Consider the following 17842-nt stretch of genomic DNA (forward strand, 5'->3'; position numbering starts at 1 on the left):
ATAAACGATTGATAAAAAAATACACGCAAGAGGCAGTTTTATTGTACTGTCATTTGCCACGTTGTACCACACAAAATCACGCACACACACACACACACACACGCGTTCGATAGGTAGGGTTAAGATCGATGGTTACGCCTATGATTACATACAGGTAAGATTAACTTGTGGCTTTGATTCAAATACTGGCTACGGTTCTAATGCTCCCTCGAATTTGATGGATATTTGAAAACCCCTTAAGTTTCTTCTATTTATTTTGACACATATTTGTTCACACCATGGAATCAACTGGCAAACAGCTGTAGCTTTAGGATGTACTCATAATGCGGAATACCAAGGTCTGTGTTACATATGCGTTAACATCTATCACACGTTATTGGGTTTCTCTTACATGGTGAGAATTCTAAAAGAACCTTCAGAATTTAATTTGCATTTGTTGTGTGGTAAATGGATTTTCCTTGACTTTGTATTATAAGAATTACGATGTGAAATGCTAATGTTCTCAGATGCCGACTTTCATTCTTGCATAGTTTACAACGTAAGGTATTGTGTGAAATACAAAATCATACTGAAATATATATGACCAATTTAAGATCATTAATTTTAGGACTTCACTAACTAGCTAGTTATGATACCAAAATTCTATAAATTTCCATGTAGTGACATACCTCTTCAGATTGTCATTTCTAATTTTCTTTGTCTTCTTTGCCCAAGATAATCAAATGATCCATATCAGATTAAGGGATTAGAATTAAGGAGTTGTAAAACGGGATTTCGTCTTTCATTAGCTTGGAGTAGACAACTATCTTTGCATTTTATAGGATATAGCTTATATTTAGCCTCTACTCTCAGCAGACATGGCAAATATGCTTATCATACCTCACTCATCTTTCATTCGAAAGCATGTTCATCAGATGTGAACCCGGCAATGGAAGTCGATCTTTATGACATGAAATTCATAAGGATTAATTCCCTAATCCAGGGATCACGGTAAAATGGTTCTGAGTGGCTCAAAATATTGAACGGATTAAACGCCACTTTAACGATAGTTTCTTTCGACATACATTTCCATCTCTCATCTTTTCCTACATACTTCCATATCGATCTGCCTCTTCCAGTAAATGGACACGAAATTGTAAGCCCTCTAAATTCCCTATTCCCTTGGAGAAAAAAAAAGCAGGGAAGCATATTTCCCTTTCTGAATACAAACAAGCACGCTCCATTTGACAAGAAATGAACGGAATCGGGTCTTTTCCCAGTCATCAACGAAGAAGGGAAAATGTAAAAAAAGAGGTCGAAATGTATCATGCGGAATTAGGTTAAAACCTGTTTTGATCAGTGGCAAAGATTGAATCCAGCCATTCATGAGGCACTGGCATCGAGGTAGGGCACGACCCTTAAAACAAAATAAATGTAATACGTCTTTGAAATGCCACTGATTGGGACGGGGCGGGGGATCCGGGAAGAGGCCCTATTGTGTTTTTTTTTTGTCTCTTTGCATGTCTTCCTTTTCCATTCTTTTCTTTTTGCCCCCATCCCCAGAAGTTGTTCATCATTTAATCTAAAAGGTAATGTTAAGTTTAGGTCGTGTACTTACATTGTTTGAAATACTGTTTGATAAAAGGAAAAGTTCATTGTGCAGTAAATAGATTTACCATGATGTTTTGTGAAGCTTTGGAATCATCAAAATGACCAAAAAATTAACTGTGTCTTATTGAAAATTCCAACAACAAAAAATCATTCATTGTATTCGTAAATGTGACTACACGCATGTAAAAAGGGAACTTCATATAAACTTTCACATTTGATATAGTCATATGTTGAAAATTAAAATTATCCAACCTTGAAGAATATATCGTAGTACACGATTTAACACTCGTTGGGAGACTATTCTATAGTTCAAGGCCATGGTGTCGGATAAATTATGCGCAATTAGCAATTTTTGGTTTGTCAAATGAAAGTTTCGTATCGGATACAGGTTCTGAAATGCCGGAGGAAGAAGGGTATTGAAGTATTTGAACATAAAGATTACAACCTGCAAGGTATTGATATACACACAATTTAAAGATTTCAGCTCCTGAAATACAGGTTCTGAATTTGCAAGAATGGATGATCCGGTACAAATGCAAAAATCCCTTGTATGCAATAAATGAATGAGATTTAGTTTTTTCTTCGCACCACTTGCCGAAACACTATTACAAGTAATATGTGGAAGTACCATTTTCTTAAAGAGTAACAATATTTTGATTTTAAAAAAATTGTTTTATTTTTAGAATAACACCTACACCTTTATATAAAGATGTGGTAATATCATGTTAATGGTCATTCCATGTTAGACATACATCAACAATATCCTTGACTTCGATATGTCAACATCTACCAAAGATATTCTTTCATGACTATAATTTTGTGGAAATCGGTCTTTAAAAAAACTCTCCTTTCCCTCTCTGTCTCTTGTCCGTTCTTGTCCTCCTCTTTCTCCTCCTCCTCCTCCTCTTCCTCCTCCTCCTCCTCCTCCTCCTTCTCCTCTTCCTCCTATTCGTCCTCTTCCTCCTCTTCCTCTATCTCCTCCTATCTCTCTTGTTCGTACCCACATTATCTATATTAAAATTCCTGACATGACTATGCACTTTTCGAAAAAATTGTCTTTACTTTGGTTCTTTATTTCATTGTTATTTCTTTATTTCTTATTTTTTCATTTTTCATTTTTTAATACATGATTCATACATTTTCTACAAATTCTACAAAAATAAATCGAATCAAATCAAGTCCCTTGACGACGGATGTGTGCGTGTCATTGGTATCATCATCAATGCACACGATTAGCTCTATTGTCACACTCGCTAATTTTTGTTACTGTGGTTCTTTATTTCATTATTTTTTCTTTATTTCTTTATTTTATTTTTTTAAATTTCTAATACATGATTCATACATTTTCTACAAATTCTACAAAAATAAATCGAATCAAATCAAGTCTCTTGACGACGGGTGTGTGCGTGTCATTGGTATCATCATCAATGCACACAATTAGCTCCATTGTCACACTCGCTAAACAAGATTGTGACTTAAGCAGAGTTTATTGCATGTGCACCCTAAGTTTCGTTGAAAATGTTATGCCTTAAGCGCTTTCCTCTAAATCTCAAATCGCATGCGTGATAGCAATGTAAATGTGAATTGATAGCTGATATTAGATCCAAGTGTAAAAGTCAGACTATGGATGAAAAAAGAATAGTTTAATCTGTTTTAAAAGACGAAGATATTACTGGGTGTACGGACTAACCTTTCTGAAGCTCTATGTTCATATCTTCATTGGATTTCCGCTGGCTCTGTCTCTCTCTCTCTCTCTCTCTCTTTCTCTCTCTTTTAATCTCTCTCTCTCTGTCTCTCTCTTTCTTTCTCTCTTTCTTTTCTCTCTCTCTCTCGGTCTAGCTCTCTACCCTTCCTTTTACATATTACAAACCATCGCGTTTAACCATTAAACCAATGATCTATATTCTATATGAATCTTAACTACGACTTTTGGATCATTAGCTGATTTTTAATAATTAATATACATTTGATAGAGAAGGATATATTATTTAATTTATCCTGGTACTTGAAAAATAGGCATTTGAATGAGAGAGAGAGAGAGAGAGAGAGAGGGGGGGGGGTTGGGTAGAGAAGTACACATAAAAGAAAGAAAGAGGCAGGGAGTTGGATCAATGGGTGAAAGAGACTGATAGTAACATATTAAACAGGAGAGAAAGGGAGAGAGAGGGAGAGAGAGAGGGACACACACGGAGAGGTGGAGGGGTAATGCAGAAAGTTAATGCGATACCGATTAAAACGTGAGAAGCTATTGAACAGGCGACGTGTCTGACTGCATGGTCACGTGGTCTCTAAAACGCTATCATATAGAACATGTTTGTGCCGCCATGCCGGATGTGACATGGGTTTAAATCAGTTTTTATCAATGCACAAATGAAATTTCTGCTATAAAAGATATGTTCCAAGGCGTGCCCATATTTTAACGAGGCTCACCGGGGACGTCTTAACTCACTTTCTCACCCGGGCCGTCAATTATGCCTAGAAATCGGCTAAATGCCACCATGATCAGAGGGGTTTTTAAAGAGGGAAAGAGAGATCCGCGGTGCGAAAATTCTAGGCGACATGTTATCCACTCGTCTTTCACACGCCCTGGGAAATGAAAGGGGAGAAATTGAAGCGAATCTCCGTCCAATATCTCCCCAAAATACGTCTAAGCTCAAACGGGATGCGCAGGTTAAGCCGAAAATTAATAGTTTCTCACGTGTCAGGGAAAGAGACGAGGTGAAGTGGGGCAGCTAAAGGGGGTTGTCTTGGTCACCTTAATAGGTCTGGAATCCCTCTCCATCTACCCAGCCAGATCTAACGGGGTAACACGATGCAAATGGAATTGATAATGGGGATAAACCTGTAAAGCCAGCAGAAAATTGACGATTATTTCCTGAAGTAAATGAACTCTTAAAGTACAATTGCGATGATTTTGTGCCGTGAAGGCCAGCTCATATTTCATTTTCTCGATAGATGAAATACAGGAAAGAGAGATAATGAGTGGCATCGCAAGAGGACTGACAGTTATATTCTGATAAAAAAGAAGTAATAACTAAGTAAATGGGACGTTCAGATATCATGATTGAATTTCTCCTTTTTACATTCTTCCATTAAGACGCTACATGGGTGATAGGAGAGGAGGCAGGTGTCCAAATTCAAATAGCAAAACTATCATTAGAACGGTAAAGAGACAGAACATGAAAAGAAAATGTAACAAGGAGAAGTGGACGACGCAGCAGTCTCTAGCTAAGCCCTAATAGGCTCGGTCGCTCTGTCTGCTCGCATTCCCTCCAACATCTAAGTGCCACCCCTAAATGAACGGGCTCATGCTACGCCACTGATATCCATTAGGTTACCGACCAAGACTGATCCGACGAGCAGAATGACATCGAAATAAAAAAAAACGAAAAAAAAAAAAACAGCCGACCTAAATCGGTTGTGGAATACAGCAATACTCCATATCAAAACTATAATTTTTTCCATTTCTGTCATCGTAGTCTCCATGTTTACATGAGATAAAAAGAGCAAGATTGAAGGAAAGGATAAGCAAGATGTACATAATCAACTCTAGAACAGTATGCTCCGATAATACAAGCGGCTCGTCAGCCAAGCAAGCTGGATTTAAAGAAGATTTTTACGAGTAGACATGGTGATTTTATAAATGTCAAGATTTTCAGAATGAGATAAAATGCTATAAACCATGCTTGGATGTCGTTTGGGACAATTTCTCAAATTATTCCCTGAAATCATGAATGAGAACACCGCTATCGCTTCATAGAGTCAAATATTTGGCATTTGACAGGATTGTCAATTCAAGGGGGCAGGGACCAGCCAAACACGAACAAATAACTCTCATAACAGTTTTGTTATTGTGCTATCTGAAACACACACCAACCACACACCCACACAAAACACACAAACTCAAACACAAAACAACAACCACAAAAAATCCCAACAAAACACTTACTGGAGAATTTAGACGAGATGAATTACTTCCTACACATTCATCCACATAAGAGGCTAACCTGGATCACAATTACTAGCAAATACAGGTATCACGAACATTAACAAAATTAACATAGATGCTATTCGAAGACATTGTTTAAGTTAGAAGAGATAAGAGAAACTAGAATTAAATGTGATGGAGGTGATGGAAATGAGGTGACCTAATATATTATGACACAATAAAGCATGTTTGTAACAAAAACTGTAATATTGCTGTCGTTTTGAATTCAGGTTTACCCCGAATGAGGATGCGGTTTTTCTCGGATGTCGCCTTTTTCGCCGCTCCGCGACCCTAACTATCTTCTATCTATCTTTCTGCCACAAGTACACCACGATGAGGGACAGGAAATCCGTCTGCAAATGTCACCCATTCACTCCCATATTGTGTGTCTTAGTTAGACCCTGGACTCGACCGGCAGTATAGTATCTTCCAAGGTTATATTCAGGCACTAGCTTTTGTAAGGAGGGGTGAGGGGGGCAACTTTTCCCTCCTGACAGATTTTCATTCCAGAATTTGTTTGAGCCGTCTGTTATGTACTAGTTGTTGTAGGGGTACGTGCACGATTGCATTTGGAAATGAAAGAAATGTATATACATGTACTTCTTCAAAATGCTTGTTTTGTCTTCTTTACAAATAGGTCAGTTTGGAGGGCGCCTCCGGAACAAGAACCAGGGTCCTTAAAAAGAAGTTACTATACCTTACTGGACTATATGGATCACAGTAGGCCAAGATGTTTTCCCCTCCTGAAGCAAATGCCTGGAAATACGCCACTGGTTCAGGTAAGCTCGCGATGACAGATAAAACGTATATGTTTCAATATTACATACATATTTATGGGATGATGGGGCTACAACCTTAAAATTTCACGGTCTTTATGTTTCGAATGTATCACCAAGGATATTGGAATTAAGAACATAATAAACATCGAGAGTAATATTTTATATATACTGGTCTGAGCACAGCTATAGTAAGGCGGTGAAGTTCATCCGATAAACGAGTACACTAATATCTTTTATATAACGTTGGTAACGTGTGGGAAAACTAACTCGAGCTTTTCAGTGGCATTTATCAAGACCTTGATTTCAGGCAGGGCAAAACACAGCTTACTGAAAACCACTTTGTAAGAGCCCTTGGTCTTGTTGCATAAAACCTACCGTTCCATTGATGGTAACCCTGCCATTAATGGTAGCCTCCATGGAAATCTTGATTTGATTGGCTGTTGAGTGATGTTGCCGTGGTAGTTAATATTTATGCAACTATGCCCTGGTTTGCGCACGGGGGGGGGGGGGTATATCGCTTAAAATGAATTTTTAAAAAGTGGACAACTTTTGTAAATGTGTCTATATTTACCGCGTTTCCATGAACAATCGTGCATTTTTTACTTAAGAACTACAATGTACTACTATAAAAAAAGATGGCTGCATTTTTACTTCTGTCAGAATTGGCAAATCGCCCCCCTTGCCTCTCCTTTGAATAATTATGCTCGTCAAACTTGCCAATTGACAATATTAATTATGATGATAATAAGAATATATTTGTAATATATATATAAGCAAGTTTAGTGAAACTGCAATATATATATATATATATATATATATATAATATTGTGTTTTTACATATATATGTATATTTTGATAGTCTAGTTAGCATTTGCTTTAAAATTCAACGAAATTTTTATCGTATACTTAGATGTACATGTAATTACATGTACGTCAAATCGAGTGGATAGTAATATGCAAGCATTCAAAGATGATTATTGGTGCTTGCTCGTCTACGCGTCTGTTCGATCATATATTTAGTTTCGTAATACCATATAATACGTTACTTATCTTTCTTTCATATTCATTTATCCCCATGGGGGAAATATTACTACTTTACAGTCCAGGTTTGTTATTCCCATAATGTGTAAGGGGAAAACAACTTGGGCAGACGCGGAATTAACATGTCGCAAGGCCGAAGCTCTTTACCGCCAATCTATCATGAGTACATTTCTTCCACCATAAAATATGTCGCTGGTTCATTTTCTCCAAGTTTTATCATGTAAGGAATAATGAAGCCACATGTTAATTTACAATCAGTGTTTTATATACTTAATAAAGTGATGCTAGGACAATCATTCCCAGCTCAGGCTTCACCCCGGACAACTTCTGACCAAGAAAAGTGTACCCGCCAGACGACTAGCCACGAGGACTGTTCCTTGGGATCAACTATTGCTCTGGGAAAACTAGGCCTAAACGAGTACCAACCTAAAAATACCTCTTGTGATGAATGTTACAATCCCGATATACTTTGAAAATTTCTTTAAGATTATCAATCAATATTAATAGGATAACTGTATGGGCTCCTTGTATAGGATGACAATATGTCTGCATGGGGGTAGTTGATTCCTATTTGGGTACGGGATTATTCCTATTGGATATGGGATGCTATTTTTAGAAGTAGTTGTTTGGAATAAATGGTGGTATACATACATGCATGCTTGATCTAACCCCCTTCCCCCCCCCCCCCCCCCCCACCAAAAAAAAAATGGTATACGGTAAAATAATTGTACTCGAGTGCAAAACGTACGTTGCACGCAATTACCTTGTGCACCAATCACTTGGATTTCTTTTTACCAGTGTACATGGTATGGAATTAATGTGAAGGATTATTAGGCTCATGCACGAATCCACTGTATAGAAGATAGTGGTCAATGATTTCCGCGCCCCCCCCCCCCTACCCCGAAAAAATGAAGATGAAGAAGAAGAAAAAAAGAAGCTCAACTGACATCCTAAGAGAAAAGAAAGTCTACCCAGAGGCACTGAAGTCTATTAGTACCATACCTAAGAGATGGTCATGAATTCCTTTACAACCCATCAACTTAGTCAGAATTCTTACAGTCCTTTACGTAAAAATGACATGACATCCGTCACTATCACCGTTCTTTTTTGTTCAAAGTGTGTAAGAGAGAGAGAGAGAGAGAGAGACCTCCTATAGAAACCCAGTCATAATTATGTAACGCATAATTGCAAATATTAATACAACTTTATGCCTATGATTTAAAGCGGACACTCCCCTTTAAATTGTATAACCAAAAATCAAAGTGGTTTTATCCAGAATTTACCCTTTAAAATGCCTTCTTGAACGAAAAGTAGAAAAAGTTTCAGTTAAAATCAACAGTCCTTTACTACGTTAACAAGAAAAAGAGCTTTTTATTACATTTACTTGATTTCTACGTGCGTTTCGAACGAACATTGATATGATTCCGAGGTAGGTGTCAATATTCACAACAAATTTTACCTAGAGTCTGTTTTTGTATCAACGACTATACCACTTTTGATATATATTTCGCCATAGCCACAGCAATGGTTTAACATAGAACCTTTAATCGTATGTCAAGTCATCGTAATATGTAGGGAAGGAGACGGGTCCTTTAATGATTGTACTTTCCATCATATTCTGTCTTCGGTAGTGGTCGCTCGTTAAAATCGATCGGTTTTGTTTTCATTCGGTGAAATGTCACATTTTGTCTTAGATTCAGGGAGTGGAAATATGATCAGATGACCTTTCATCATATTGGTGTTGGCCGGGAATACCGGCCAGGACACCCATATATGGTTGGCATTATCCCGCTCTTTCTCCCTGCAAATTGACAAAGTGGATAGAAATTTCAAAGAATTGGAGGGAGAAAGAGAGAGAGAGAGAGATATAAAAAAAAAAGAGAAGAGAGAAATAAAAGAGGAAGAGAGGGAGAGAAGAGGGATAGAATTTTAGATAGAGAGAATGTAAAATATGTATTGAGAGAGAAAGAGAGACTCTTTAAGAGTGGGTAAACCAAAAAATGGGCGAGAGGGAGGGAGAGGGAGAGAGAGAGAGAGAGAGAGAGAAAGAAGGCGCAAGTTGTTTATCAAGAAAAGGGTGCCGCTGATGCAATATCTATTACAAGCAACATAAGTCGGGAAATTCGGTCAGTAATTTTCTTGACACAGCGGCATCATTTTTCATCAGTACAAGAATCCCACAACAAAATGAAAATGCCCTTAAAACCTGAATCATTAGAATTTTCAAAGTTCAGAACTGAGGCTGTATAGAAGGGTACTAACATGCAATAGCCATATCGATAGATGGTTAAACTTCATAATTTCCCCTAGGGAATAAATCATGAAGGTCGCCTGCGAGAGAAACATAGTATGGCACATCTTACGTTAAAAAGCTATACGTGAAGGTGAAAACCACCCAGTTGTGGAAAGCCAGGTCAACCCTCTCTCTTGATGAGGCCATATCGAAAAAAGCTAGCGGCCACATTACTTTATTTATTGGACAACTGTCCCCGCGTTCAAGCTTTATTTTCACTGCTTACCAAGAACTCATTACGCGGGAATTCGTCTGCGGTGTCTTTTCAGCGTGCAGAGTGAACTGTTTCTCGGTCCGCAGCTACGCTTAAGAGCTTTTAGAGTTGTTGATGAATCAGTTCGAGTACGGTTAATCGACATTTAAGAACTCACTTTTAATTCTCAATGAAGTTGACTTTGCCTGTAGGCCTGGCTCTGAGCTGCGTGAAGTCAAATTTGCGGTCTTTGGTCACTCTCCACAGACGCTGATATAGCTGGGGTAAAAGCGAATTAGAGCGAACGAGTACTCACGAAGGTTACATCAGATAGCAACTCGTGAGCAAACGTTTGAAGATGGACACTTTCAAAATGAGAGAAAGCATTGCGCTTTTAACATTGCATGAGCCAACAGGCCAACATTTTGATTTATATAATATACATATATATATATATATATATATATATATTGCTGATAAATGGCAGTAATAGTGCATTTAATACCGAGTACATTTAATCGGGTTACAACTATTAACAGTCTATACTTAACGACTTTAAGGCGGTGAATCTAAAGGGAATTGCGAGAAACGGGGTCTTTGATACATGTTTATTAAAACGGAGATTCTTTAGCAAATGTTAAGAAAATATCAGTAAATGAAGAGGCATGGCGGGTGGCAAGTGGGAGTTAGTAAGAGGGAGTTAAGAGGGAGTTAATGCCACAGTGTTTGGCGCTGAACTAAGCAGTTTTATGGTCCCCAAGAGAAACAGTCACGTGACCACTACAGAGGCAAATGCTATCACATGATCTTTTATGATTACGGGCCTCTATATGTTTACTGATTTGAATGTTAACATTAAAGTGAGATTGCACTCATGAAGGGTCGAGAAAAAAAATCACAAACTATGTGAAGATAATTAATGCCTGATTACCTGATGCAAGAGTGTACACCAGAGGGAGTGGATGAGACATAATCTTGGTGTCTTCTCCTTTGTTTTGCATGCTAAAATTTCAGAATTAACAAAAGCTTGAACATTTAGGAATCATTGAACATAATTATGAGTACGTGAATTATTGGCATTTGGCATTTTTTGTCTTGTATATTTGTCTGCGATTAATTGCTTGCATTGTGTATTATACTGGTCATATTATATTATGTTAATTTACACGGCATTCTTGTAAAACAGTGTTAAAACCACTGATGAAGGCACCATGGCTAAAGAAAACTTAATAAACAAAGAAAGAAAACTAAAAAAAGAACATAACAATAAAAATATGTTGAGGTATTTCAGTTTAAAGATAGAGCATTGGAAGATGACGGGGTGTGGTCAGGAATAATGTTATCATGAAACTTTCTGTAATTACTTTTCACTTCTACTTTTTGCTATCATTTTGAGGTAGGAAGCTTAAACAAAAAAAAATTGAATTTTACCTTTAAAATTAAATACTTGCGCGTTGGAGGTGCTAGTTATTTAGCTGGTTTAAAAAAAGGTGTATAACATTCATGTCGTTAAGTGTTGATTCCATCCCTTGTAACTCCCTATACCACAAATCGATCTGAATTACGTTCATCCAGTAACATTTGGCTTAAGGAAAATTGAACTAAAAGAAACTGGGGGATAGAGCATATATGAATTAGCGTTTCCCTCTCTGTGGAATAAATAACGTCTTTCTCCAAACACCCTATACCCTTGAGCATTCAAAATCAGACTTAAGAGTCACCTAATATTTCTTTCCTTATACCTCCTTAATGTCCTTTCTTATAATTCCTCATAATTCCTTTTACTTCCTATAATTTACTTTCCTGGTACATAATTCAATTTTTATACCAGGGCATTTTCATTTTGTTGTGGGATTCTTGTACTGATGAAAATGATGCCGCTATGTCAATAAAATTACTGACCTTGGCCCCGTTTCATAAAACTCGTTATCTATAACAAATGCTAAATTTCTATGACAAATTTGCTCTCAGCCAATCAGATGCCATGATTTCAGTAGCTTATAACAGTAGCTTGTAACTTGTTATTGGTGGCAAGTTTTATGAAACAGGGCCCTTATTTCCCGATTTTATTTATTTATTTTGTAGGCACCTTGGCTTGATAATTTAGACAGATGGAAATAGGCGCTAACGTTGTTATCATTATACGAACTTCTGTTCTCATGTTTGATGGAAACGTTATCTATACATGAAGTGCCAACATCTGAACTAGGCTTTGGTTTTTTAAAGTTTAAATAATATTTATGTTTCATCAAGCAAATAATCTATAATATTTTATCGACATTATAAAAAAAAAGAGAAAATAACAGTAAAAAAAAGTAGATTCATCATCCATAATCCCACTGTTTTTAAGACACAAAAGTGAAGAATGAGTTAGGGATTGAAACATTCCAAATAGGCAGGCCATGCAGACACTTTTTACCCTGCAATGCCTCCAGAATCGATGTCTGGATACCCCAGAAGCCACAAGTGAATTATCTGGGCACTAGGCTGCCATGTATTGATCCAAATGATTATTCTTGAACAATCATCGGAATAAATTAATTTAAAAACACGCCTCTGCCAGATTTGCTGTTTTCTTTTGTGAATATATGCTGGAGTAACAATTTTAAATTCCCCATGCTGGAGTTCAAGCGAACGTTTGAGTGGGCCCGTTCTGGGAGACTGGTGTCACGTCTTGCTCATGATTAGGGGGGAAGTGATGTGTGAAATCCCCCCGGTGATCCCAACGATGGGGTTCCTTCCTCCAATGTCCACCACTCTCAGACACCCTCGTATCCAGGTCGTACAAGCGAAAGGGTCGTAGTGGCGCCTTTGTACATAATGTATCAATTACTCAGGCACACACAGGGTTTGAATGTGCACATTTTCTCTTCATTTTTAAGTAAAATAAACTTGTTCCAAAAGAAAGAGCGCTAGGATGGAATATCTTAAAGTGTTTGCTCTCATGTACGTATATATTGTTTGCGCGATGTGTTTAAGCTGAAACTATACGCGATAACAACCTGTTTTCTAAGGGAATATTGTATTTATACAAAAACAACAATAATAGTCCTATTAACAAACCATGTTAACAAGCGAAATTGAAGTGCCGTATGCATTCACACGTAGTTATGACCCTTGCTTTTTCCCCTCCTATATTGTATTCTAAATTTTTGTTTACATAATTTAACTTATTGAAATAGTTTAATTTAATTTAATTCAAGGTAGAAAAATACGAACAATGGATTGAATATAAAAACACAACTTTAATTAATAACCGCACCCGAACGCCAAACTTTTGCTTCTGGAAATTAACGAAATAATTTTATCCGTATAAATAATTTATTGATGGATTTAATTTCTATTTCGACCCTGTTCAATCACGAGTAGGTTGCTCTCACGTGCTCTGACCAATCAGTGATATATTTCTGTATCACAATTAGAGTAAACAATTTTGGAAAAGGTTTGATATATTTCAAATCTTCTCACCATAACAGACCCGCTTTGGTAATACACAGGAGACTTTTTAATGACGTCATCGTAACATCTAAATACCCATCTTGACTTGCTACCAGTCACGCGTTTGCCATCAATCTTTACCACTAATAATTACTCCCAAACGTGAATTGCCTATTACGTCAATGTCTTGTGAGGCCAACTTTTCATTACAAGTGAACCCGTAAAAGGTTGCTTCCTTCGCGGAAGAGCCAAAAAAAAAAAAACCGACCTGAAAAATACACGAACACATTGTCAAAAGTGAACATGACCTTGTACAAAAGCGATTGATTTTTAGGCGTCCAAGCGGTCAATAGTCTGAATTTATACATTCAGTATACAGTCAGGACTAACTTACTTTGTTGTTTACAGCGTTTCGTCGGGCATTTTGCTTGGGGTTGCTCACGATGATCAATCTCCTTGTTTCAAGGTTTCTAGCCTGAAAACCCAGAATCATTATATTTGTTATGTGTAGCATTCATCACTATGGATGGCGTTGTCGTTTCTGCCTACATGTATACACATATGTTTTGTTTGTCCTTTGCATGAATACTTAACTACCATACTATTGTACATAGACACATAATGCTCGTATATTCCACCGCGTTTGAAATTCAGAAACTTGTGCCTGATAGTGATGGTTTAACGTGAATAAATATTGAGATTAAATTGACTCGCTTAAAATTATTTAGGGTAATATGAGACTATAATGTTTATGTCCAGAGTATTTTATTACCCTCGCCTGTGACTCGGGCAAAATCGTATACTCAGGCAATATTATAGATATATTGACTGCTATGAGAGGCATCGCTTTTTCTATAGGCTCAAGGGGACGTAACATCCTGATATGACCCTGATGCGCGTCAGGTCCCCGAGATCTAGCATAGAAACAGCTATGCTTCGAATATTAAAGCAGTCGATATATCTTTTATATACCGAATTAACAAACAAATCTACAAGGAATTCTTACCTTATCCTTTTCTTGAGTAAAGACTGGTTAAAAATTGACAGAAAATCTGAGACACTGTCTGTTGATCTTCGCTGGAAAGGTGCCTGAATGTTACGATCATTAGGGAATCGCACACACACTGCACTGTATGGTATCCGCGCTCGCACAAAGAAACTTTTAACACGTACAAAAATGGGGATTTCAGAAAAATTTAACTTTGCGGCCCGTTACCCGGGGCAACGGGCATCTTTCTCATTAACCATTGACCGTTACGTGGGCATGGCTAAAATCACGACTCCAATTTTGACCGATCAGATGACTAGATTTATTCAAAATATTAAAGAGATATATATCATTTCTCTTATCTCCCTCAAAGCCAGTCAATATCAACTTATGTTATTTGAGAGAATGATGATCGTTCTCATCTCCAACGGAGTATGCATGCGTGTTCCCGGCATTGTTTTTAAACTAAAGTAGAACAGACTAGCAGACACGAATACTGTAAATAATTGCTGCCCGATAGACAATGGAAATTAAGTTTGCAAGATTTATTGAGTGAAACCTGTAATTGAATTGAGCTAGAAATTAAAGTGAGTTCGTGAAATAGTATCCGTCTGCCCGTCTCGTTCTTCCGTGTGCTACATTTAAACTTGTCCCATGCATGAAAGCGATTCCAACATCTCTGACCCAAATGGCCCACTTCCGCCTAGGTAATCCAAACAATTGTCCCAAGTACGCTCATTCTCTCTCTGTAAACCTGAAGGAAGTTTAAAAACAAAACTTTTTGGATAGTGACCCTCTTTCGGTTATATGAATAGCGGTACTTACGAGTAGCGGTTCTTATGAAAAGCGGTCCTGACGACTAGTGAGTCTACCTCTTGATATCTGTGTCAAATGTTACTTTTACGAACAACTTTCTGGCTCTCAATAGGACAGGTGATGCACATGCCTATACCGTCGCTATATAACGTAATGTCATTATCTGTTATCATTGATATTAATATGTCTACAATGCTTACATCTAATGCCATATTGTTCCAAGTACATTTTGATTGGATCAGCGCTTCGATCAGTATACTGTAAAAGCCCTTAATAAGAAACAATTATCATTAATTATCATTATCGATATCTGGAAGAGATTAATTTTGGCATTCAATAATTTCACCAATTATACAATAGCAATATTTAAAGAGAAGGTATGATTGGAAAAAACGGTCTGTAAGTATCATTTTAGCAACAGTGACACAATGACCCTCAACACCGGATGAAGGGGGAGTGAGAGGGGCGAATAAGGGGGGGGGGGGAGATGGGAACAGACAGAGAGAGACAAAAAGAGAGAGATAGAGAGAGAGAGAGAGAGAGAGAGAGAGAGAGAGAGACGAACAGGGGGTCAGAGGGAGAGGTTGGGTGAGACTAAGGGAGAGAAGGGGATAATATGAGGCCTAGACAGAGAAAAAGAGAGGGATAGAGAGAGAGACGGAGACAAAGCAGAATAGAGGGGAAAAGGGGAGGAAGGGAGAGAGGGAAATAGAAAGAGAGAGAGAGAAAGAGAGAGAGAGAAGGGGGATGAAAAAATATTCATGCTACTTCACAACATGTTGCTCGTTTCATTTCGACTCACGGATCTTCTCACTCAGGAGTAATTGAGATAAACGCAACCAAGGATTAAATGATGATCCACGGGAAAGCTTAGCCCTCACTTCACTCTCAATGATATACAGAAATTAATCATTCCTAACTGTCAAAGATCGTGCTCGGCTGTTTGCGAAGTTCTTCCAGTTTAGTACGCCGCGCCTCGCCTCTACGTTATTGCCGTTGTCATAATTACTGTCATTTCGAATAAATATGATTTAAAGTCCACGGATTTAATCATACCTCTGTCACTTGTTCGATATCGGCTTACACTGAAATCCCTTGAAGGGGCTCTCGTCGCGGTGGTGCCGAGATTAAAGACGTCGCAATCACCGTCAACATTCATTAACAATTTTGCGTGCGTGCAAGGCAGGATACAATTTAACGGACGAGTTCAAACAAATTAAAAACCAGCAAAATTAACTTTCTCCGGATTAAGCGCACACTTCGTGAGATCCCCATAGTCCCTTCCGATTTGTTGTGAAAATGTCATTATTAAAATGAAAATGACATCGGGGACTAAAGACAATTTAAAACACAACTGGGTAATCTGTAATTTGAATAATAGATGAAGACGTTCAAAATCCCATAAGCTGTAGTATGGAATTGGCTGGATGCAAACATTCGTTAATGAAGGTATAGAGATGGAGACTTACGTTAAGCACCCGTGTTCAAGATTGACCTCTGTAGGCACAATGATTATGATGTTTGTAAGTCGTCAGGAATGAATTAGATTAATATGTCATGATTTTAAGAACTATTTAGCTTTGGAGGTTTGAACAATAAAAATTGTTTAATTTTGCATGAATCTAAGACAACTTGAAAAACACGTTACAAAAAGCCCGAGGCCTAAAATTATCACATGTGTGTCAAAGAGAACGGTTTACTGTTGGATATTCCTTTGCCTTGCCGTTGCATTTTGGAAACGCATTTGGAGGAGAAAAAAAATATCTGTAAGATTTGGTTTGTATAAAGGGAAACGATCATTTTATTCTTTTTAAGTTACTTTGTAATCCCAAATAATTTGGATGGAAATTTGGGTATAATTCTAAAGTTTAACTGCCGCAGTACCTTTTAATCATTCTGGGGATGATAGGGAAAGAGCAACTCAAGTTCACAGTAGCGAATTGATATGCATAACATACTTTGGAGTGATGTGATTTATTGAAACATTTGTAATTCCGTTCGGCGGATGGGTATAGAGTTTATAAATCATCAAGTGTCTCTCAAGACGGCTGCGTTACAAAAAGACTCTCGACATTGAGAGCACTTTCTCCATTACGACATCTTTGAATCATCCCCAACCTCTGATTCTCCTCCAATTTCCCCCTGGAAACAACCACTTCAGCTCGGTAACCCTTGAAACGTTAGACATTAATAAAAGACTGACTGAAGCTCTAGCCGGACCGCTACATGCCATGGCGGCAGGAAATCATTACAACAGAACAAGCAACGGGTGGGACAGTATGCTGGCCTACCGGATGTTGTTGGCGTTTGTGGTACAGGCAATTTGATTGGCTGTCGTAATTTTATGACGGAATATTAAGTACGAATGATCTTTCACTCTTAAGACGTAATTTTAAGACCCAATGGCAAGTCTCTACACCGGAAGCAAATACCTGGGCCATGTATCTAGGAAAATAGTTTTAGATTTGTGGAAATATAGGAATTTCAGGTCATGTCATATACGAGACAAATCACAAGGGTACTTTGTAAATGTGCAATTTTTTTTTCTTATGATGATCTAAGATCTACAGCGTAGCCAATGCCAGTCATGTGCGTTCCAGTTATTGGTTTTCCTACTTTACCACTATTTTGTCGGGGGAGGAGGAGGGGGGGGGGGGGGGAGCACCCTAGCTCTCGTGGCTACACCCGTTTCAAACCACAACATTTCATTTGTGCC

Source organism: Strongylocentrotus purpuratus, unplaced genomic scaffold, assembly GCF_000002235.5.
Source record: "Strongylocentrotus purpuratus isolate Spur 01 unplaced genomic scaffold, Spur_5.0 spur5_scaffold_5, whole genome shotgun sequence".
Taxonomy (NCBI): domain Eukaryota; kingdom Metazoa; phylum Echinodermata; class Echinoidea; order Camarodonta; family Strongylocentrotidae; genus Strongylocentrotus; species Strongylocentrotus purpuratus.